The following is a 23,475-nucleotide window of genomic DNA, read 5'->3' as shown; positions in this document are numbered from 1 at the left end:
TCTTGGTTTTAACTCTTGTGCCATAGGTGCCTTATTAAGGAATTTGTGGCATGACCCTGTAGGAGGCCATTCTTGCATGTGACTTGAGTTACCTCCCTGGCTGGGTGAGAGGCGCTTAGACACAGCTGTGTCAGAGCTTTCCCCACCCTTCTCCAGGTGCGAGGGCTTGTTTGTGCAGAGGCATGTCTGGCCACTCTCCCAAAGACTCAATCGTCACCACTGACCTTGGGATGCTGCCCCCCTTAACCTTCATTGGATGGAATTTTCCACGGAATTTTTTGTTCCCCAATAAAAGTCTATTCCCTGGTGTGTTCTCTCTCTCGCTAGGCTCTTCAGTAAACCTTGCTACCGCAATAGGTGGCTGGAGCTAGTAGAAGCCATCCTGGAGCTGGCCTAAAAGGTAATTAGAGTCTTGTCTCTTTAATTTAAAACTCCCTAGTGTTTTACTCATGAATCAAACCTTCTTTAATGAAGCTAGCACTGGTCACATGGCAGAAGTGGTGCCCAGAAGTGAGGCGTGAGTTAAATTGACTAGGTTGAGTTAGGAAGCGTGCTATAGAAATGCAGAATTTGTGACAATTTGGGGGGTCACAGAAGTACCAGGCAGTTTTTGGAGCAAAGGGACATTAAAAAAACTTTAACAATGGGAAATTCAACTTCTACTGATAAAGACATGTATTTGACTATTTTAGAGACAATAATTAATCAAAAGGGAAAGCAGGTCAAAAGGAACCAGTTTCTATAATTCTTAAAGATTGTAGGTGAATTTTCCCCTTGATTTTGTGACCAAGATTCACCAAATTTACATACATGGGACAAATTAGGAAGGAAAATACATAAAAATTGCCTTTCTAATGAATTACCTGGAAACTTTGAGAATATTCAAAAGGTTTGCACTACATTAGAGATCTGTCTTTTTGATTACATGGGCCAAAGCCCATGGCCTCATGAAGATCTATTGAAAGGTATTCAGAGAGCCATTAAAATTTTCCATTTTCTATTCAAATGGAAAAATTGCCTGAGTCTAAGGAATTAATCTCTTTTCCTCTAAGCCAGTTAAAAACTAAAACAAATTATATTCAAACAAAAAACCTCAGGGCAAGATCAAAAGTAAAAAACTTAGCCTTGCCTGAACCAAACCAGAGTAATCTGGAGGAAGACCATAGAGAGGAGAATCATAGAGAGGAAGCCTCTGGAGGGATAGAAGGGCCTTCTCCTGAAGAGGAGGATCCAGAGGAGATTCCTAAGGAAACAGGGAGTTCTCCTCCATGAGACTTACAAGCTCAAATTCAACATAGCAACAGGGGAAGGGTCCACAGAGGAATTGCAATCTGAGGGAGAGGAATCAGACAATGAAGTCCAAGATTTACCAGGGAATTTTAACAGATTGTGCTTAATGGCACCTGCCCCAGCCATTCGAATTCAGCCGCTCCCTGTTATAAGGACGAATTTTAACAGATACTCTGAACTGGCGATGACTTTCCTTACTCCATTCCAGTGGGGGAATTAGAAAGGCCCAGGAAGCTGGGGAGGACACTAGCAACTTTCAATTCTTTCCGGTTTTTGAGCAGGTTAATGATTAGGACAAATGTGTTCGCATCCATGCAGTAATTCCTTTTAAAACTATTTTAAAGAGTTAAAAAACACCTGTGAGGTCTACGGTCCAAATTCACCATCCACGTAGAGTTTTCTTGAGACTATCTGCTCTCAACCACTCCCACCGAATGACTGAATTTCTACTGCTAGAGCTTGCTTGAGTGGGGGGAATTTTTTACTCTGGTGGTTATATTGGATAGGCTTTTGTTCGGAGCAGGCAGAAAAGAATCGGAGGCAGGATCTTCAAACACTCGTGAACATGTTTTTAGGAACGGGTGAATTTATTGATTTGGAAAGGCAGCCAAATTATGAATTTGTGGTGTATGATCAAATTACAGCCTGTGCAAACCGTGCCTGGAGACAAATTGCCTCCAGGGACCAATCTAGCTTAGTTCTGACTAAAGTTAAACAAGGTGCTGTTGAGAGCCACAGCCGAAGGGACCCCAGCAAACTTCCAGCTGCCAGCAAACTTCCAGCTGCCAGCTGATGATTGGCTCACAGCGGCCCCAGCAAACTTCTAGCTGCCAACTGATTGGCTCCTCTGCAGTGATGCTCATTGGGCTGTTTCCCCGCCCTTTCAGACCACAGAGCTGCTCATTGGGGGAATTTTTTTGGCTCTGCCCACGCGACCCAGCCAATCAGCCTCAAGAGCAGGAGGAATGGGGGAGGTGGAGAGGCTTGTGGGAAGCTGGTGGTGGCAGTTGGGCTCTGAAGGTTTTTCCTGAGGAGCTGTTTTGTTTGGCATGTGTGGTTCTAAAAATAAAGTTTGTTTCTTTTGACAAGTGGCTCCTGAATTGTGCCCAGCCAAACTGCGGCAAGGAGCCAATGAACTTTGATCTGATTTCATAGCGTGGCTCTATAAGACCGAAACCCTCTCCATTGGAGATCCAGGTGCTTGTGAGTTTATTATTAAGCAATTGGCATTTGAAAATGCAAATAAATATTGTCAAGATGTTCTCAGACCCCATAGAAAAAAGGGTATGGTTTCCGAGTTCATTTGTTTGTGTTCTGATATCGACCCAGTCCATTTACAAACAATTACACTCACAGCAGCTTTAAAACAAACTCTCCAGCCCCAAGAATTAGTACAAAGTCCCCGCAGGAGGTGCTTTCATTGTGGGAGGAACGGCTATTACGTGCGAAATTGTAATGCCCACAATTTTAGGCTCCCTCTGCTGCTGGTAATAGAAATTACAGAATTGAAGACCACGTGGCAGGCCAAGATGGCGCTGATCAGCCTGCCTTCTGACCTTCACTTCTGCCTAGTAGGGAGTCAAAAAACTTCTGGTCAACCCATCCCAGGGTTGGAAAAATAGGGGAATTGGAAGAAAGGTCATGCAATTTAACGTCATCACAGCCGACCTTGGGGAGCCGTTATTTCTACTGAAGCAGATCTCACAGACAGTTTCTTTACGACCCTCAATGATAATTGAATTAAATCCTTAATTAGGGCCACAACAAATCCCTACTGGGATTTTGGGGACACTCCCTAGAGAAAGTATAGGGTTAATTTTGGGACATAACAATTTAAAAGAGGCCATTGAGGTGATACCTGGAGTGGTAGATTCTTATTTTGAGGGAGAATTAAATGTTACTGTAAAGTCAAATTATGCCCTTCGGCTTACTCCAAGAAATACTATTGCTTAATTAATTTTATTACCCTGTAATTCGGATGGACACCCACAAGTAAATTCAGTTTCCAAACAGCCAGACAGAGTGTACTGGTCTCAATTAGTGTGGCAGGAGTGCCCCCTAATGGAACTTAAAATTAATCATAAAAAGCTCAAAGGAGTAGTGGACACTGGAGCAGATAAATCAGTCCTGTCCAGTCACTTCTGGCCTAAAAATTGGCCCTTACATATAGCGCCAGCTAACTTAGAGGGAATTGGACAAATCTCACAGCCTGCTCAAAGTGCTAATTCTCCGTTGGGAGGATCCTGATGGGAACAGTGGAATTTTTAAACCTAATGTGTTAGAGACCTTACCAGTAAACCTATGGGGAAGACACATATTAAGCAAAATAGGATTATTATTAGTAACTCCAAATTCTATGAGATCATTTGAGGAAATTAATCAAGGGCTTCTTTCTGGAGATAATGAGGGAACTTATCAGGGAGAGTATCTGCTTACAAACCAGTCTCCTAGACAGAGATTAGTAAATACTCCAAACCAAAATTTTTACTAGGGGCCCTGAGTGTCTCCCTGATCCAAAGAACAGCAGAAAAGATCACCTGGCTCACAGAAGAGCCTATATGGATTTCTCAGTGGCCCATCTCAGGGGAAAAACTTAAGATAATTCATATGTTAGTTGAGGAACAACTTCAGGCTGGTCATATAGAAACAACTCTTAGTCCTTGGAATACCCCCATTTTGACCAGAATTACTCCTCAAGAGCTGGTATATTTATTAATATTTCCAACTGCTCATACCCTTACAGGAGCCAAATGGCAAAGATTGGGAGTTATTTAGTGGATTCATTTAGCCCACTCTCCCCAAAAGACATTAATTCCTTTTCATGACTCTGTTGCTCAATTAGTAATTAAAGGTAGAATGAGAGTTTTACAATTAATTGGATCTGAACCTGATAGTATAATTATTCCATTTTCTGTTCAACAAAATAACTGGCTGTTTCAAGCTTCTGGTTTATGGCAAAGAGCTTTTGCTGATTTTACTGGTCAGATAGAAAGTCATTACCCTCATGATGAAATTATTCAATTTGCATCAATAACACCACTTATTTTTCCAAAGATTGCACATGCCCAGCCCATAGATGGAGCCCTATCAGTGTTCACTGATGGTTCAAGCTCAGGTAAAGCAGGTTTTTATAGCCATGTTCACACAGAGGTAATACAAACCTCATATATATCTGCCCAAAGAGCAGAGCTACAAGCTCTCATTTGTGCCTTAAATTACTTTACAAATGAGCCTATTAATATTTATTCTGACAGCTTATATGCAGTCGGAGTTACCAAAAATATTGAAACTTCAGTTATTGGATATACCTCATCACAAGAGCTATTTAAATTAATTCATAATCTACAAAAGGCGGTGTAAATGCGAAAATACCCATGTTTCACAGGACACATATGAGCTCACACTAATCTTCCAGGACCTTTAACTTCAGGTAATGACAAAATCGATAAATTGATAGCTGTTTGTAAATAGATGTCTCCATATGATTGTGCGCAAGCTTCACATTCTTTACATCATCAAAATGCTTCTAGCTTATGTAAAAAATTTAATATTACCAGAGAACAAGCTCCTCAAATTGTAAGTCACTGCCCTAAGTGTGTTATTCACACTCCATCTCTGCCATCAGGGGTAAATCCCCATGTTTTAAAACCAAATCAAATATAGCAAATGGATGTAACTCATATTCCTCAATTTGGTAAGCAATGTTATGTACATGTGATAGTTGATACACATTCCAGATTTATTTTTGCCACAGCACTTACAAAGAAAAATACTCAACATGTAATTTCTCACTGCCTAGCAGCCTTTGCTGTGTTAGGATGCCCTTTACAGATTAAAACAGATAATGCACCAGCTTATGTAAGCTCTTCTTTTCAACAATTTTGCCAAGAGTTTCAAATTGATCATAAAACAGGAATTCCTTATAACCCCCATTGTGGAAGGTCAAGCCATTGTGGAATGAGCTCATTTAATATTAAGCTGCAATTACAAAAATTAAAAAGGGGGAATAAGTTTATGACTCCCCAAAATAGCCCCAACCATGCCTTGTTTGTTTTAAATTTTTAAAAATGTGATGCAGAAGGTCACATTGCAGCTGAGAGACATATGTCTTCCACAACAACAGGCCCTTTAGGCAGAGTTTTGTGGAAAGACTTACAGACTGGTCAATGGAAAGGCCCAGATACAGTGATTATGTGGGGCAGAGGTCATGCTTGCATTTTTCCATAAGGTGCTTTCTGTCCTATCTGGTGCCTGAACACACAATCAGACATGGAGGAGATAGAGCCAAGATTCAGGTGGCTAAAAAATCGACCTGGAGAAGCCTCCACTCAAAAGGAAGAGATATTGAAGAATGAAGAGGAACCAATATGACCCAGCTGAAAAGCTAATCTCATGGGAAGATTTGAAGAAGCTGACAACACATGCTTCATGAATAACTCGACTCCTAGGAAGGAATAAGACCCCATTGATGATGGTAGCTATAGTTATTGCCCTGCTGGGCTGTCAGGTAAAAGGGAGTCGAGCAGACACTTTCTGGACATATTTCCCAGATCCACCTGGTACATCCAGCTGTGTGGACTGGAGAATCTATTCCAGTGTTTACTAATGACTCATTCATGATGGGAGGATTTACAGATACTCAAATCATATGACTAGATTTAATTATTCTGGCTACAGTGCCCAATTACCTTTGTGTTGGTCCCACTCTAAATATGCTGGCTGTTTGAGAGTGTCATTTGAGGAAAAGTATTTACACAATCCATCCATCTAGGAAAGGTACCAATCTCAATTGTAGAAAAGACAGCGATTGGGAGACTTAGACTGATTAATCATACTATTTATGGAGACTTAAAACCTTAGACTAGATCAGTGATCAAAATGGGACTTTCCCATAACAAACCAGTCATTTTTCTGCAAAACCTCCATGAATACCTCATTGTCCAAATAGTTCTACAATTGAGATTGGCACCTTTCCTAGATGGATGGATTGTGTAAATACATAAGGTGTCTAAAGGTAGTGGGTATATTTTAAAATATACCAAAAATTGATAAGAGACAATTAGAAAAAATTCTTCTATGACATCTGCAGGATTTGTTAGCAATATTTTGACTTACAATGAGGGTGGTGTTCAAAAAGATGTTTGGTGCTTAATTGCTGCCTCAGAATTCTTACATTTTTCAGACAAGCCTTTACCAAAATTTGTTGACAAGAGCTTTAAGGAGGGATCTTGCTATAGAGCCTGTGTCCAATCTCCTTATGTTTTAATCATTGAAAATGTAAAAGTTAAATGGATAGATGACAGATATGTTGTAACATGTAAAAAATGTAACCTATCCAATTGAATTACTAGGTATAATAGAAGAAAAGAAGCGCTGGTACTTCATCAGCCCTCTTTTGTTTTATTGCCTTTTAATATTTCAGAGCCATGGTTTGCTGATGCTGGTTTTCAAGTCTTACAGCAAATTCATACCCAGTTAGTGAGACCTAGAAGTGCCATTGGAATTATAATTGTGGGAGTTGTGGCTTTGGTTTCTTTCATTGCACCCACTGTCACAGCCTCTATAACTCTATCTCAAAATATTCAATATGCAAAATTTCTTAATAATTTAGCCCAAAATACTTCCAAGGCTCTGTGCAATAAAGTAAATATTGATGAAAGGATTGAGACTAAGTTAAACGCCTTAGAGGCGACTGTTATAGACATAGGTAATGAACTTTCGGCTTTAAAGTTTAAAGAAAGGCTTAAATGCCACGCAAGTTATAAATATGTGTGTGTTACAGCTGCCAAGTACAATGCTTCTCTCTGGGATTGGGAGAAGGTTAAGAACCATTTGTTGGGTTTTTGGCAAAATAATAATAATAGCTTGGATTTTTTGGAACTCTATCACCATATCCAAGATATTCAAAATAATAGATCAGATTTTTCAGATCTTCTTTGGCTAATCAAATATTGAAGGAATTAAATGGATTTAACCCTGGAAATATTCTTAAACACTCGCCCTGGTACATTATTGGATTGTTCTCTTTGCTGTTAATTCTTTTTGTGTGTTGTAATTATAGCATGGTGAGTCTTCAGAGCAAGAGTGCAGAGATTCAAGAATAAATCATCACCTGCTTTTTAAAAGAAAAAAGGGGGAATATGTGAGAGGCCATCCTGGCACGTGATTTGAGTTACCTCCCTGGCTGGGTGAGAGGCACTTAGACACAGCTGTGTCAGAGCTATTCCCCACCCTTCTCCAGGTCCAAGGGCTTGTCCATGCAGAGGCATGTCTGGCCACTGCCCTGAAGACCCAATCATCGCCCCTGACCTTGGGATGCTGCCCCCCTTAACCTTCATTGGATAGGATTTTCCCTGGAATTTTTTGTTCCCCAATAAAAGCCCACTCCCTGGCGTGTTCTCTCTCTCTCGCTAGTCTCTTTTGTAAACCTCACTACCGCATTAGGTGGCTGGAGGTGGGAGTTAGGAGAAGCCATCCCGGAGCTGGTATTAAAGGTAATAAGAGTCTTGTCTCTTTAATTTAAAACTCCCTAGCAATTACTCATAAATCGAACTTTCTTTCATGAAGCCAGCACTGGTCGTGTGGCAGAATGAGGTTATAAGGAATGTTCAAGTCCTTGAATGCCTTTTAGGACCCAAACTCCATACTATTTCTATGAGTGCCCACTGCGAAGGAAGGTCCCATTTTCTAGGTTTCCAAATCCTACCAGTTCAAAGAAAAAAAATATACAACACTTATACAACACTTATACATTGTTGATGAAACTGTATATTAGTACAAACCCTAAGGAAATCAGTAAGGTTGTTCCTCAAAAGACTAGAAAAGAAAGCACAATATGACCTAGCAATACCATTCCCAAGCATTTATCCTAAAGATTAAAATCATCAAACTATAGAGATACATGCACACTGGATTTATTACTCCCTCAACTGTGCTCATGGAGAGGTGGCTCTGGCTGGCGCCTATATCCAAATATGGAACCACCCTAGAAGTCAATCAAAAGATGCATTAAGAAAATGTGATACATATTCATAATTAACCATGAAGTAAAATGAAGTTCTTTCATTTGAAGGAAAATGGATGGAACTGACCATTAAGTCAAGCAATATATTCCAAAATCAGAATATCATGGGTTGGATATTTTCTCATATATAAAAGCTGTATAAGAAAAAGGAAAAGATTGGAAACAAGACCCATTCAGCACCTGCTCATGAAAATCAGAGGGACATAAATAAGTACAGTTGATGAAAGGTACTATGGGGAAGAAACAGGGAAGGGAATTACATTGTTTAAATTACATTCCTAATGAAATAAATGCATATATATATATATATATATATATATATATATATATATATATCTCAACCATTCCCTTAAGAGGACTTCAGTTAAGCTATGTCAGGCAACATCCAAAACCAAGTGAATTTATAACCCATAGCCTTAAGAGAGTTAGAAAACTCTGTAGCTATGTCCGTATGAGATACTACCAAATATAGTCCTAGACCCATTAGTGAATCAGATTGCTCTGCAGAATCTGATTGACCAGGGATGAGTTCAGGCCACACTTCAAGAATGAGGAGATGCCTGTTGGCCATGCCCAGTAAATCCCATAGAGATCCAGAAGAAAGGAAAGCCAGGAGGCCAAGTTCCAGTTAAGACCTGGAAGGTGGTAGAGTCATCAAAAGAGCTACAACCTACATGGGAGTTATCTGACACCCTCATTTTAGCTCCTCCTATAGCCATAAAGGTACAAGAAATACCAAGTTGGATCAACTTCTCCTGTGTGAAACCCCACTATTGGGATGCTAAAGGCATTTTAGGCTCACATACACCTTCACAGAATTCATCGTGCACCTTGAAAACTCCCAATGACCTCGGCTTACTGTTCTGGCATTATAACTACTCAAAATCTGATAAATAGTTCACAATTATTCTAAATATTTTTATATAGATGGACACAATAACTTTATTATGTTTATTTTTATGTGGTGCTGAGGATTGAACCCGTACCTCACACATGTGAGGCAGCACTCTGCCACTGAGCCACAACCCCAACCAAATAGTTCATAATTATTAAGTGTGAAACAAAATCTCTGAGATTTGGGGTCCCTGGAGGTCCTAACTAGCCTGGAAGCCTCAGGTTTCACAGGGAAGGGTTGCCTTATCCCCACCATCAAACATGACCCAAGGCACAGGTGGTAGTGGGGCAGAGGTTCTGCAGGCTTTCAGCAGCCTCACACTGTCGAGCACAGTGTTTTCGTCCACCGGCTTAGCCTCAGAGGAGCCACCAGCATCTGTTGTTGCCCAGATGATGCTCAGGGTGTTGGCATGGACGGGGACTTTTCCCATCCCACCTCCTGTCCTGAAAACCCCACAGTTTTATGCCTGCTGCCCATCGTGAACATGATGCCTATTTAAAAGTTTCTGTTCTCCACAGCCTGGACCAACACATGCTGAAGAGGAACCCACTTGCATGAGGAAGAGCCAGAAATCAATAGACATGTGGGCTCTTTGGCCTTGAAGAATGCACTAACAATGTTAGGAGCAATGCTGTGGATCAGAATGACCAGGATCAACAGTTTTCCAAAAGGGTCACTGATGCCCCCTCACAATACACGTACAGTCTCCAAGATGTGAACATATTGTTGCCTGAATACGTTTACTTCACATGGATGCCTGGTATTAAAAACTGTGCGCACACACGCACAACACACACACACACGAGGTTTGTCAGTAAACAATAATATATGATATTAGGTAGGTAAGAAAGCCCTGAATTTTACTGTATGAGGTATATCTATCTCAAACCTAATTTCAACCTAACACCTGATGCCACTGAACACCAAGCTGAAATGGATGGACAGCATCAACTACCATAGCTTGTTCCTGGCAGCTCCAGCACACACAAAATATGTGTACAAAATTCATCTGCCCCCATGGCACTAACTTTAATTCCAATCTCAAATACACAATCAAAACCACATTAACATCCCCAGACAAAAATGCACTACATGGCTTCTGAACAGATGAACATCTGATATCTCCACCCTAAACATAGAGAAACACCACCTGTTACTACATGAATTTTTGGAGAAAAATACCCTATTCATCCTAAATATTCATGTGCATTCCCACGATTGAGCATACATTTACAACATGGGATGAACACATACCTGTACAAGAAACACACTGCTCATATATACCCAAGGAATACACTACAGGCACAGACTCTGGCAAAAAGTAGACAACCAGTCATCTCTTGCACTACACAAAACAGACCCAAGTGAAATACCACAGTTCTAAACTACATACATTCCACAACACCTGAAGACAATCTATTTGTAAGCACACAATGAATCTCTCACATTTGCCAGAGTACACATGCCAAAAGCCCCGTGAATTCAAGACATGCTCAGCCACCAACAACCTATACTTCTCAAATGCATGAGACCAAAACATAATGATACACCAGAACAACACCATCTACTAACACCACCAAAATCTTCAAGAATTTCATGCCACAATAAACACAAAGACAATTCCTGAGCATCTTGTATACTATACACAGATTCTAAATACACACATCCACAAATCCATGAACATACACCTAATCACTTGGGTGCCTACACACAAAATACAAAAATGCTAGTCTTGCATGCATGAGGCAGACAGTTCAATACCAGCACACAGGAAAAACCACACACATATTAATCTCTATCTCTGAGCCACAGCCCCAACATCTATGGATCAATATATACATAATTTCCACACAGGCAAGATAGAAACAGAAATATATCCAAAACATGAATATAGAGATTCCCTAAAACACTACACAGTATTCTATGTATTCAGAAAGCACCCTGCCAACCTCACCAGCCAAACATTCCTATCCACATCTAGAAACGTCACAGCAATCACCAAAGAAATTCACTTTGAATTGGTATTGAATACCCCTAGCAACCTCATTCCCAATGAAGAAACTTACAGAAGGCACAAACCAATCTGCATGCACAAGACACAAAAATAGCTCCACCATATCATATAAAATACACATAAGCTCACTTTCAAATCCCAAATTATCACAGGCAGGTAGAATACACTTTATCTCTACTCAAATTCTAAGAAATAACTGTATCATGTATCCACAACACATATGAAACACAATTCCCACACTCCCCTGTGTAAATACTCAATGTCAAGTCTCCATCACATACATAGATCCTTACTTCCCAGTTACAAATGACTTTCTACTTAATACATATATGGCCCCAGAAAGCAGACATCAACTGTCATGTCCCTTAAATCCACCTACTAATGGACACTTAAATATTTTTCCTCCTCACAACTATTGCTACTACCTGCAACACAAATACACACACACACCTGAGGTGGGGTAGTTAATACAAACTCAATACACAAGTAACTGTCCATAGGCATCTCATCTCTACACAGCTACTCACTACATACAAATATGCAAATATACAAGTACACACAAAATATCATACTATCTTCATATACAAACTCACACACTCCCAAATATGAAGAGATAACTCCCTGGCTTCCAAAATGCAGAACCCTGCCATCTCCACACCACACAGTGTATATAGTCATCCTACTCCTCCACAAAATTAGTAACTGACCAGCCTTCACACACTCAAATACATATGCATGGGTAATGAAAATTGAAAGAACGATCAAGGCTTGCAGTTGGAGAAAATGCCCATTTATTGAGGAACAGCTCTGCATATTTATAGAGCCGAGGGTGGTTTGACAGTTGGCATGGGGTGCTTTTTGATTGGTGGGTAAGGATCAGGTGAGCCAGCAGGGCCAGTCTGATTGGTGGGTAAGGATCAGGTGAGCTAGCAGGGCTAGTCTGATTGGTGGGTAAGGATCAGGTGAGCTAGCAGGGCTAGTCTGATTGGTGGGTAAGGATCATATGAGCCAGCTGGGCTCACCATTGGACAGCTCTTCTTGGGGGATGGGAAGTTAGTCTTTGGAGCTGCGGTGACTCCCAACAAAAATAAAATTTATTCAAAATCCCACATACCAAAACACCATGTTCAGAATATACAAATATACAAATATCCTTCCTCTGTTTCCCAACTACAATAATCACATTGCAAATACATCCGTTAACATAGCCCATATGCAAACACACATATTATATCCAAACTTCTCAGGGTGCATTTATGGGGGAAAAAAAACAAATATTCAACAAGAAGACAACAGGGAAAACATTACAAAAACCAGGGCTGGGGTTGTGGTAGAGCACTCGCCTCTCACGTGCAAGACCCTGGGTTTTCGATTCTCAGCATAACATAAAAAAAAAAAATGAATACTGAAATAAAAGTATTATGTCCAACTACAACTAAAAAACATTTTTAAAAATTACAAAAAATCAAATGACAAACACCTGAGCCCAACTCCTGAGTTTATGCCCTTTACTTCTCATGCCCTCCAAGTACACCAAACCCCGCAGTCTCACAAAAACAGATCTCCAATATCCACCCAGAACAAGAAAATGACCTTCACCGCTTCATCTGACCCACACTTCTGAACACATACCACATTCTCCTCAGGCAGTCAGAAACAGAACAAGGTCCAAATTATGAATGCACATCAACACATTAGGGACCCCAACACCCACCAAAGGAACAGGGAAAACACCCGGAGCCCTCCCAACTCCTACCAACCCTCCAGGGCCAGCACAGCGTATCATTTTCTCACCTGAATAACCACCCCATGATCCTCATGCCAATCGAACTGGAAGGAAAACTTCCTGGCACCCAGAAATACCTACAAGGCCCCCCAACAGCCCATCAACCACACTTGAGGGCACATCATCAGTGTCACTGCGCAATACAAGAGCACCACACGTTAATAATACAACACAAGTGTCTTTATTGCACACGACTTGGGGTGACAGGATTCTCCCGTCATCATTTAGGTGCTCTGTCCAGAGGCGCCCACCAACAGCCCACCTATGACGACCGTCAATCACAGTGTGACCACAGCGACTCAGCGCACTGGGCTCAGTGTGTTCCCTTCTGCAAAGTTGCTGACGCCACGGGAAATGCGCGTCCTTCAGCCTAACAACCCAGATGCCGGCTGACGGTGTCCCCAACATTCACAGCTTTCACAGGGAACAGGAGATGACCGTCACCACTTCGTCTGACACCGACAGGAGCCGCGGACCTGCTGACCTGGTTGCGCTTCTCAAACACTGCACAGGTGCCCTGGAGCCCGCCGCCAAACAGGCTGCAAGGGACACGGACGGACGACGCCCTGATGTGCGTGGGGCACTGGCCAACGCGCCCCTCACTTCCGGGCCTGGTATGGGCGACCTTGGTCCCAGGGGAGGCGAGGCCAGCGCCAGGCTGCCCCTCTAGGCGCAGGGGCCGGAAGACGGGGCAGGGACACTCTGGAGACAGGAGAGGCTCCCGGGTCCAGTACCTCGGGGTCTGTGGGACTGAGTCTGGGCGCCGCCATGGGAGCCCTGCCGGCAGTTGGGAACCCCCACATCAGCGCTCATACCTGCGCCTTGCCCCACCAGAGCAGCACTGGACGCTGGAGCCCTTGGATAGCGGCCCGCAAGCGCGCTTCCAGCCAAGCGCGCATGCGCAGTCGCGAGGGGCTCAGAACCGACTGGAAGCCGAGGGCGCCCTGCAGGAGGAGGAACAACAAGTGGGTTGGGAAGCCTGCTAGGTGTCTCGGGCAAGGTGGCTCCTGGTCCAGAGCCTCTGGGGCTGGCCCTTCTTTCAGCCAGAGCGTCTGAAATGACAAAGTGATTTTCACTGTTATGAATTAGAGACCGCCCTGTGCAGCCCTTGGAAGCTCTCTACCCTGAAGCACTGGCTCCCCATTTGGGCCCAGTGTTTTCACCCCCTTCCCACTACTTCCCTTTGGTTAATGTTCACTTGTCCAAACATCAGTGTGTGCTTTCCTCTTAGTCCACCTGTAGGTTCCATTAAAGAACAGTTCTAGCAAAAGAATTATAGGTCTGGGTAACACTCTACAGGAGGCAGACAGGGCCCTCAGCCATTCCTACAATGTTCTTGATTAGGTGGGCATCCATGGTCAGAATTTTTAAAAATTTTTTTTCCCTTCAGCAATCAGTGTTAGTTCAGGACTGAGTTCAAGAGCAATGGGCAGATGTTAGGACAAATGGACATTTCAGTGCTCCTTCCGTTCCCATGTCCGGTTTGCACAAATTGAATTTGACTAGTGTTATTATATGAGCACCTGTGGTCTAGCAGTTTGAAGCAGAGCAAACTGATTGCTGAAGCTCAGTGGCAAAGCACTGACCAACAGTATGCAGGCCCCTGAATTTGACCTTGGTTTAGCAAATAAAGCTTGCTTTGAAAATCTGGTCTCCAGCATTCATTACAGTAAACAGTTATTAAAAAAAAAACTGGAATGATAAGATAGTTTTTCTACACTGCACATTTTATATCACTGGCTCAAAAAACAAAACAAAAACCAGCAGCTATATCATCAATGACATCAATGTGGGAAATAATCAGATAACAAGTGAAGGAAGAATGAATGAAGCTTCTTTTTAGTGCCTGAATATCATGGTTTGCCCCACTCCTGCCATTGATTGAAAAGACTTATAATAAGGTGTTAATATTTCATGAACACCCAAGTGTGTGTTTTTCAGCCCAGGAATGGGATGAAAAAAACATCAAAAAGAAAAAAAAATACTTTATACATAAAACACAATCCACACCCCACAGTGTTTTAGAGTATTGGCTGTTTATACCCGTGATTATGTGGCTCATGAGAGCCATGGTTCACTGGTCCTGCCCATCGGGGGAGCAAAGACGACTGGGTTGTTGAAAGAGAGGGCCACTGGTCACACTCCTCTCCTGTGGATTCTAGAAACTACTTCAAAATGACCCAGAGGCACACACCACTTGTGTCACCCTTGAATTGCCTGAAGGGAACTCAAAAGTCCTTCTATACCTACCAGAGCTCTTCATGGAATATCTGCCCAGCCCCCACCCAGGCCAGCTGTCCTTGGCCCCTCCCCCCTGCAGAATGTCTGGGTCCAACATTCCACTGGGGTTTACATTTAAACTTGTCCCAGCTTGGCTCAGTTGGACCCTGAGCATCTGTTACAGACAGGTCACTCTCTGGGTCCTGTACTGACATTACCCACTGTGGAGACTGTGAGAAACTGTGTCCAGTGTCCTGACCTTTGGAAGGAGGTGAGCCTGGAGGGTCAGGGGTTATCTGAGAACCAGTCGCCCCCAAAACCCTTGGGACTTAGAATGGAGTATTTCTCCTGAGGTCAACTCACTGAGCAGAAGTAAGGGAAGGAAAGAGCCTTAGATGATGCACTTGACATGGCCCAGGAAGCCCCAGGAAAACTGATACTACTCATGGGGAGGAGGGCTCCTAAGACCCAGGTCCAGACTACTCAGGGGAAGTACACTGGGTCATCAGAAGGAAGAGAGGCCAAGAGATTAATTCCTTATAGAATGGACACAGGTCACTGCATAATTTTTTAGGCAGTCACAGATGGTGTCACAGTGGTGGTCAGTTAGGGCTCCCTGGAGTCCAGATGCTGAACCCTGTGTCCATTCTTCAGACACAGGGAAGCTGCCTGGGATGTCATTTTGAGAGGATCGACTGAGAGTTCCAGATCATAACTGGGCAGTGGTAAGAAGTGTTCTTAGCTAAAAATCTGCCCAGTGGGATTCTCAGTGACCACAAATGCAGTGTGATATACTTTCTGTGGGTGAGGCTGCAGGGCATTCCAACTGCCATAGCCCAGGGCACCTCACCAATTTCCTGCCCAGGACAACTTTTCCTTCATGTCAGACAGCATGTGTCCTTGATTTCTGAAGGGCAGGGAACCCAGGAAACCTCAGCCAACATAGATTTGGGCCTCTGGGGAGTCTTCTGAATCGTTATAATTTTCACACTCTTTGTGTGTAGGCTCAGCAACTTGTTTTCAAATCAACACGAAGACTTTGCTTATCTTCCTGGTTTGGTTGGTACTCCATGAAAACAGAGCACATGCGGGGTGTTCTTCATTTTCCAGGATCAGGTTTGAAGATGACTGGGTTCTTATGAAGACAGGAAGGAGAGTGGCACACAGTTAGGAAGGGGCCCCACACGTATTGTCATTGGAACTTAGGCAGTGTCCTGATGAATATGTGCAAGTGTTGAAGTGTGGTGCACCTCCCATTCTTTGACTTCACTGTGCAGAATGTCCTGGTGAACAGGGATGTGCTCCCAACAACCTTGCCACAGGTAGCAGCTGGCGCAGGCCTGATCCTCTGTGACACTTTCCTTCCCGTTATTGGGAAAGCAAAGGAAAAAGACCTCAGAATGACTCCAATTCCCAGGCCCAATAAAATATGACCAGTGGCTGTGAAAATCTCTGGAAATCCCCAATCCTTTCAGGGTTTTTAGTCCTCATTTCCTCCTGACCTGCAGGAGAGATAGGGAGAACACGCCCGGGGCCATGACAAGCCAAGAAAGGAGAGGGTTGACTGACCGCCTGCACCCAGCCCTCCCTCGCCAGAGGACAATCAGATGCGTCAGGGAGACCATTCAAGGCTGGAGCTCCTTTAATGAGAAAACACACACAGCTAACATAATGTACAGGAGCCAATCAGGGTAAAGGTCAGCAGGGTGGGGAGAGTTCACGTGCACACCCGTCCTACAGGATGTAATGGGAGACACGAGCTGTCCACGAGGGTGGAAGGGTTCTCAGCCTATCCTAGAGGTGGTCCGATTTTTCGTCACAACCCACGGTAACACCTTCTGGCTGATTGCCAGGCACCATGCTAGCCATGAGCGGCCCCAAGACCAGGAAGCGGGTAGCAGCCAGCAAGTTAGGTTTCCTGTTTTCTGATGCAACATGCCCCACATGTTACATCATGCCCTACACCTCACCATCCCATCAACTTCATAAACCTCAGTGGCCTTTGCAGGTCAGCCCAGGAGAGGATCTCGGGTTCTCAGTGTTTATCACATAGACCTCTTCCCTGTGTCATGGCAGGAACCAGTGAACACTAGAGACATGGCTGGCCAGAATCTGTCCCCCCATAGTGTTTGCTGTGGGAAGTGCTGGGAGAGGCACCCACATGCTGGGCAGGGTGAACTTCAGGATTCCTCAGCCTCTAGCTAGGCAGAGATTTAAATCAGGTGATTTTTGTTTTTTGAGGAAGCCTAGCAAAGAAGTGGAGGGGTATACAAGGAGTATTAGCAAAAGGAAGACTGAGGAGATGGTGGGGCAATAACCTTTAGAACCTGTCACCTTCACAAATGACCCTGGAGTACCTGCATCTGCCCTCGAGAAGATCCCTTTCCTATTGGTGAGCATGGGAGGGGCATGGTGCCACTGAGCACAGCCAAATTGATCCATTTCTAGAAAGTTACCTAGGAGACCAGTGGTTTGTCTGCAAAGGATGCCCAAGGGTCCTCTTTCAGAGGCAGAGAAAGCTGAGCTGTCACAGTCAATTAACAGGAGTCCTGGTGTACTGGGAACCAGTTTTCTCTGGGTAGAACTATGACAAAGGGAACACAGCATGAAATTCACTCAGGGAAGTTTGCAAACTGCACAGTTTCCCTGCCCACAGGGCCCTGAGCTGTGAGCATTTGTCGTCAGACTCCCACTGAGTAAAGAACTGAGGGGCCTCAATCCTGCTGCCATTTCCCCTCCTCCATTCTCCCCTTTGCTTTGCCTCCACAGCATCTGCATCCCAGAGACCAGAAATGAACGTCAATCCTGGTGCCCACATGTCTGCGTTCCGGGGCCTGCCCTTTCTTCCAGCTGCCCCTGTGCCAACACACCAGCTGTTCTGGGAGCTGCCCCTGGCACCACGGGTGACTGCACCCATCTCCCAGGGTAACCCTCTGGTGCTGTCCGCTTACCCTGGACAGCCATATGTGCCAGGGCTGTCCACCTTTGGACAACATGGGCCACAACTGAGGCCAGCACGGCCTCCTCGTATTCAGAACATTGCCCACACTCAGGCACCCCTCAACTGGAGGGCCCCAGGGGCCTTCTGTGGGGGTGTGGAGCATCCTGCTCCATTCCTCGTGGCACCTTCTGCCCCGAGGACCACTGTGCCTGCCTCAGCCAGTGGGGGGATCCAGAACTATGGGCTCCACTGGCACCTGGGCCTTCGCCCTCCAGCACCACGGCCATTTGCCCAGCTGGCCCCCATCATGTTCCCAATGGATGCGCGCCAGTGGCCAGGTACAGTGTATGGGGCAGGTGCACCACCCTCCTTCCCGGCTGCGGTGGTGCCACCAGATGACTCCGGCGGACCTCCCAGCGTCTATGAGAACTTCAGACGCTAGCAGCGCTTCAAGACCCTGGTCCGCAGGCACCTTCCTCAGACTCCTGATGTGGAAGCACTTTCCTGCTTCCTCGTGTGAGTGTTCTCCTCAGGCTCCTCCTTGAGCTCTGTGAGGAGGAAAAGCATGGGTTGGAAAGAGGAGGCTGGGATGTAGGGGAACTGGAAGAAAGATCCTGAGGGTGAGGGGACAAGCTGAGAGCCTTACATTCCCAGATGTATCCCCTCACACCAGGGAATGAAACGTGCCTTGTGTCAGGTGCCCATCACAGCCCTGTGAGTGCAGGCAATCTTTGTTTCCAATGATCATCTCCATCACATGGAGGACTCAAGGTCAGAGGAGGTTCCTGGGGGTAATGCGGGCCAGGAACTGGAGTGGGCTGTCTGACTCCACATAATGGTCCCTCCCCCAGTCATTTCACCTTCCACCATAGACCTGATTGTTCCTGGCACAGAGGACATCACAACCACGAGTGGGGTCAGGGGTGCTGGCCCCAAGACAGAACTCTAAGGATACCCACACACATTGTCATGAACTCCTGATTGGGACCCTCTGGTGATGTCACACTCATGGGGAAGCTGTCTTTGGATACTGCATGGGCATGTTCATCTTTGCCCCAGTTTGTAACTGTGCTCCCAGGCCATTCTGTGCACTGTCTTAGTCAGCCTGGGCCACCATACAGGACACTATGGAACACGTGGACACAAACACAGGCAGGTATTCCTTTCTCACAGTTCTGGAATCGGGATTCCCAGGTAAAGGGTACCTGACCTAAAGTCCCATGAACGCTCTCTTCTCCTTGCTGGGAAGACAGCTGGCTCACCTGTGTCCTCACATGACTGACATCTCTTCAGTGTCTCCTCCTTCTCCAGGAAGACCACTAATGCCCTCATGAAGCACCACCCTCAGGGTCTCATCTAACCCTCTAAGCACTAAAGCCAGTCTCCAGATACCATCACACTGGGGGTTAGGTATTCAACAGGTGAATGCGGGAGGATAAAAACATTCAGCACCTAGTACACCACATCATTGAGGAATCCAAGCACAATCATGCTGCTCAATGCAGCCCTTGGTGTTCAGGTTTGGTATAAGTGTCCTGGAGTCCCAATGTCAATACTTTGAGGTGAAGATGATTGGGAAATAGTAACAAAGTTAGGAAGGTATGTTGGTCTGCTGATGAAGGAGGGTGACCTTGTGGACACTGATCCTGATGAATTCCAGCCCAGTGCTTCAGTATCTTCCCGACAGGATCCCACCATGACCATGGAAGAGGGCCTGCGGAAGGGTTTGCAGGAATGGCAGCGCACCAGCAACTTTGACCGGGTGGTCTTCTATGAGACTGCAGAAAAGTGAGCCAGTTCTCAGGGCCCAGAGCCTACTACTGTTGGGGGATCATGGTTCACACAGCAAGGTCTGGCACAGCCTGTCACCTACCTATGTGTTGGCTCCGAGGCATCTAGTTCTCCAAATAGCAGCTTCCTCTAGCTGGAGACCTGGGCATTCTCTCTGCAACAATCCCAGAAACTGCAGTCTCCATACTCCTGATTCCAACTCTGCCTTGAGGTTCAAGATCAGGATGGGGAGGAGTAACCAGCCCAGCCAGAGGGTCACCCTCCTGCTTTGCTGGCTCTGGAGGGGGAAAGTTACACTGGATTCACTCAGGCTACCTGCCTGGTAACTGGTACCTCTTTACAAGGTGGGGTCAATCATAACTCAGGAGAGTGGCCATTATTTCAACCTGATGTTCCAGAAGAGGGTGGCGGTGAGGAGTGCATGGTCAGGGCCAGCCAGCACTTCAGGTGCCCTGAAGGACATGTCTCTGGTCTTTACTGCCTTTGGTCTATGTCATCCCTGCCATTCTAACAAGAGAAGGGAAGAACCCACCTTCATTGGAAGCAACCCAATGTTCTCAGCTTAGCTTCCACTTCCACATGACTCCTCCTATAACTTGGTCTCCAGGTGATCCTTTCAGGGCACATGGTCCCAGCATCAGTACCCCTGAATTGTGTCAGACCCATGGTTTTCCCTGATATAAATCACATCCCTGACCAGTTTCTGGAACTTATCTGATCATGTGGTTCCTGGCAGAAACAGGAGAGAGCCAGAACAAGGGTCAGCTAGGGGCCCTGCCTGGGTCCCTCAGATCTGATTCCCTTCAGGTGCTAGTTGATGTAGTGTTTCCTGAGAACTGCAGTTCTTCCTGTGTAGCAGCTCCCTCCTGGGACTGGCCTGACCCACTCCAGGACTCAGCTCCACGTCCCTGCCACCAGCTCCTGACTGGTAGTGTAGAATACTCCATAGCCTAGAACCCCACACCAGCACCTGCCTGGTGTGGCTAACCTGATTCTCAGCTCAGCCTTTGCCTCCCTTACCCAAATCCCACCACGGTTCATGGAGTTTGAGGCTGCAGAGGAGATGGAGGATCCAAGGATGCAGCTATCAGGGGTCTTCCAGTGCCAACCTCCTCCTGCAACTCCGAGGCTGGAAATTCCAAGGCCCCCAGTTCCTGAGGCTGTCCAACAGCCAGGTAGGCTTCCCACATTCCCATAGGAGCCCATGATAGTATCCAAATGCTGACAAGGGCCAAGGCAAGTTGTTGTCCCAAAAACTTTTCCCTCAGTGTGGGGGATGCAGTCTTGCAAGCAGAACAGCCCCTAGCAGCTGAGGTCCTGGCCACCTAGCTTTGAACTGTGTATTGACTGGGGCCAAGTACACAGCTCCTTTCTCTCCTTGTCTGTCCAAAGAACCAACACACAATCTGTCCGGGACTTGGGTCCTGGGAGGGTAGAGTGCATGGAATATCAGTCGCTCCAAATGTCCTCCCATTTGACTGTCCTAGATGGTGCATCTGGTGCACTGTTACCTCTCTTGGGTCCTGGGTCAGGTGGTCCTCATGCATGGCATACCAGGTTAGGTCTGCTGCACACTGCCTACTACCCAGTGTTTGGGATGAACATGGATCCCTCATTTATGCACCACTCTGTCCTCCCTGTCCTAGTGTGTACCTCCAGAAAGACCAACCCTAAGGCACAGCCTGCCCGCTCATTAGCAGTCAAACCTAAGGCACCAGAGACCAAGGTGCCTGAGACAAAGGAATGCAAGGCCAAGACGTGCAAGAACAAGGTGGCAAGACCAACGGGCCTGAGACCAAGGCACCCGAGGAGATCCCACCTGAAGCCATCCAAGAGTACATGGACATCACGGATGAGCTATTCGGGCCTACCAACTTTGCCACATGGGAGCCCTCCCACTTGTCCACAGAAGAGCTTGCTGCAAACTTGGGAGAGGAAGGACTGGAGCATCAGCCAATAGAGGATTTATACCCAGATCCAAGTCTCCTGAGCTTCATTGATGAGGACTTTGTCAACAAGGTGGGCTGGACCTACAATCTTGGTGTATACAAGGTTTCAGGACTCATGGAATTGAGCTTCATAGCTTAGAATATCATTTTGTGTGTGTGTGTGTGTGTGTGTGTGAGAGAGAGAGAGAGAGAGAGAGAGAGAGAGAGAGATGTGCACGCACACATGTGCACTCGTCCATGGGTATAGCCGTTAGTTGGGATATAACAACCCCATGGTACAGATGAGCATGGGCTCATCATTGCTTCCTCTTCCTCCTAGACGTCCTCCTGACTTGGGGCCATTTCTTCCCAAGGTCACTCACACTCTCTTCCTTCTGATCTCAGGCAGAGAATATGATTCATCCCCACTTCCTGGAAGAATGACTTTCCTCTGAACCATATATAAATATCTTGGCCCTAACAAAAGAGCTGGAGCAGCAGGAAGGACCACCCTGACAAGGCAGACAGGGGAAGAAGGGTCTCCCAGTAGACCGTGGATAGGAGGTACACCAGAGTTGCAGGGACACCGGATAAACAAGTGCAGGGACACCAGGAACAACAGGGGTTGGGGAGAAACAAAAGGTAGACAAGGAGAAAGGAGCACCAGGTTGAACTAAGGAGGTAGAAAAAACAGGTTTCCCAGGGCTTGGGAACAGACACCAAGTGGGTAAGGCAGAGAGTGACACATAGCAGACTAGGAGACAAAGGCACACCAAGTAGACAGGAAAGGGAGTGACCACAGGTGGAGAGGGAAGCAAGGGATAGCAGGTAGGTGAGGAAGGCACAGGACCTTACTCATTGGCCCATGGGTCTTTGTTTATCCTTATCCTGTCTGTGATGGCTCCCTGAGTGAGTCTATTCCAGGACACAGGATAGGAGAAAAAAAGGAAGGAGATAGCAGAGCCATGGAAGGGTTCAGGATATCAAGCAGAAAGGAAGCCCAGGAGGGTAGCCAGAAGAGACTCAGTGTGTTTCTCTGAGACCAAGACGAGTGACAGCTCCACTTCCCACCTCCCATTGAAATATGATTGTCCCAGTCCCTGTGGCCAACTTCATGCATGAAGAAGAGTTGGCCAGTGCCTATATCCTCCTTGAGCTTTTGAAGAAGCATCTTTGCAGGTGCCTCAAGGTCATGGTATGTCCCAACAGGACACAGGAACATCTGAGGCACCTGCCAACCAAGGTGCAGAGAAGCAGAAACATCACACTGATCAAGGGGCCAGCATGGAGGACTGGTCCACAGAGGTGGCCTCCCAGGTTGTGAAGAGGAGCAGGGCCACCAAGCCAGAGTTGCTGGGTTCAAAGGACACTGCTATCCTCAAAGGCCATCACGGGTCTTCCTCTTTGGGGACCATCTGTTCCAACCATCCTCCCGAGAACCGCGATCATCCTCCTTAAACCTGGGGAACAAAGGCATAGTGGGTCCCAGAAAAGCCACTCTTCTGGGGGGCCACATAAGACAGCCAATGGCTGCAGTGTGGATGATGACCTCCAAAGCCTGGATTTCCTCCTTAGCTCCCAGCACC

General features: G+C 45.7%; 1 long non-coding RNA gene across 1 annotated transcript; it reads left to right on the top strand.

Annotated features, from left to right (window-relative positions):
- The first annotated feature begins 308 nt into the window (after positions 1 to 308).
- On the top strand, positions 309 to 13,359 carry LOC125615873. Its single transcript, XR_007346474.1, has 3 exons — positions 309 to 400; positions 9,728 to 9,969; positions 13,238 to 13,359. It is a non-coding gene; the product is annotated as an uncharacterized LOC125615873 (long non-coding RNA).
- Positions 13,360 to 23,475: the final 10,116 nt, after the last annotated feature.

Source organism: Marmota marmota, unplaced genomic scaffold (genome assembly GCF_001458135.2).
Source record: "Marmota marmota marmota unplaced genomic scaffold, marMar, whole genome shotgun sequence".
Taxonomy (NCBI): Eukaryota; Metazoa; Chordata; class Mammalia; order Rodentia; family Sciuridae; genus Marmota; species Marmota marmota.
The sequence above is the reverse complement of the archived record's forward strand: the minus strand, read 5'-3'. Positions and strand labels throughout refer to the sequence as shown.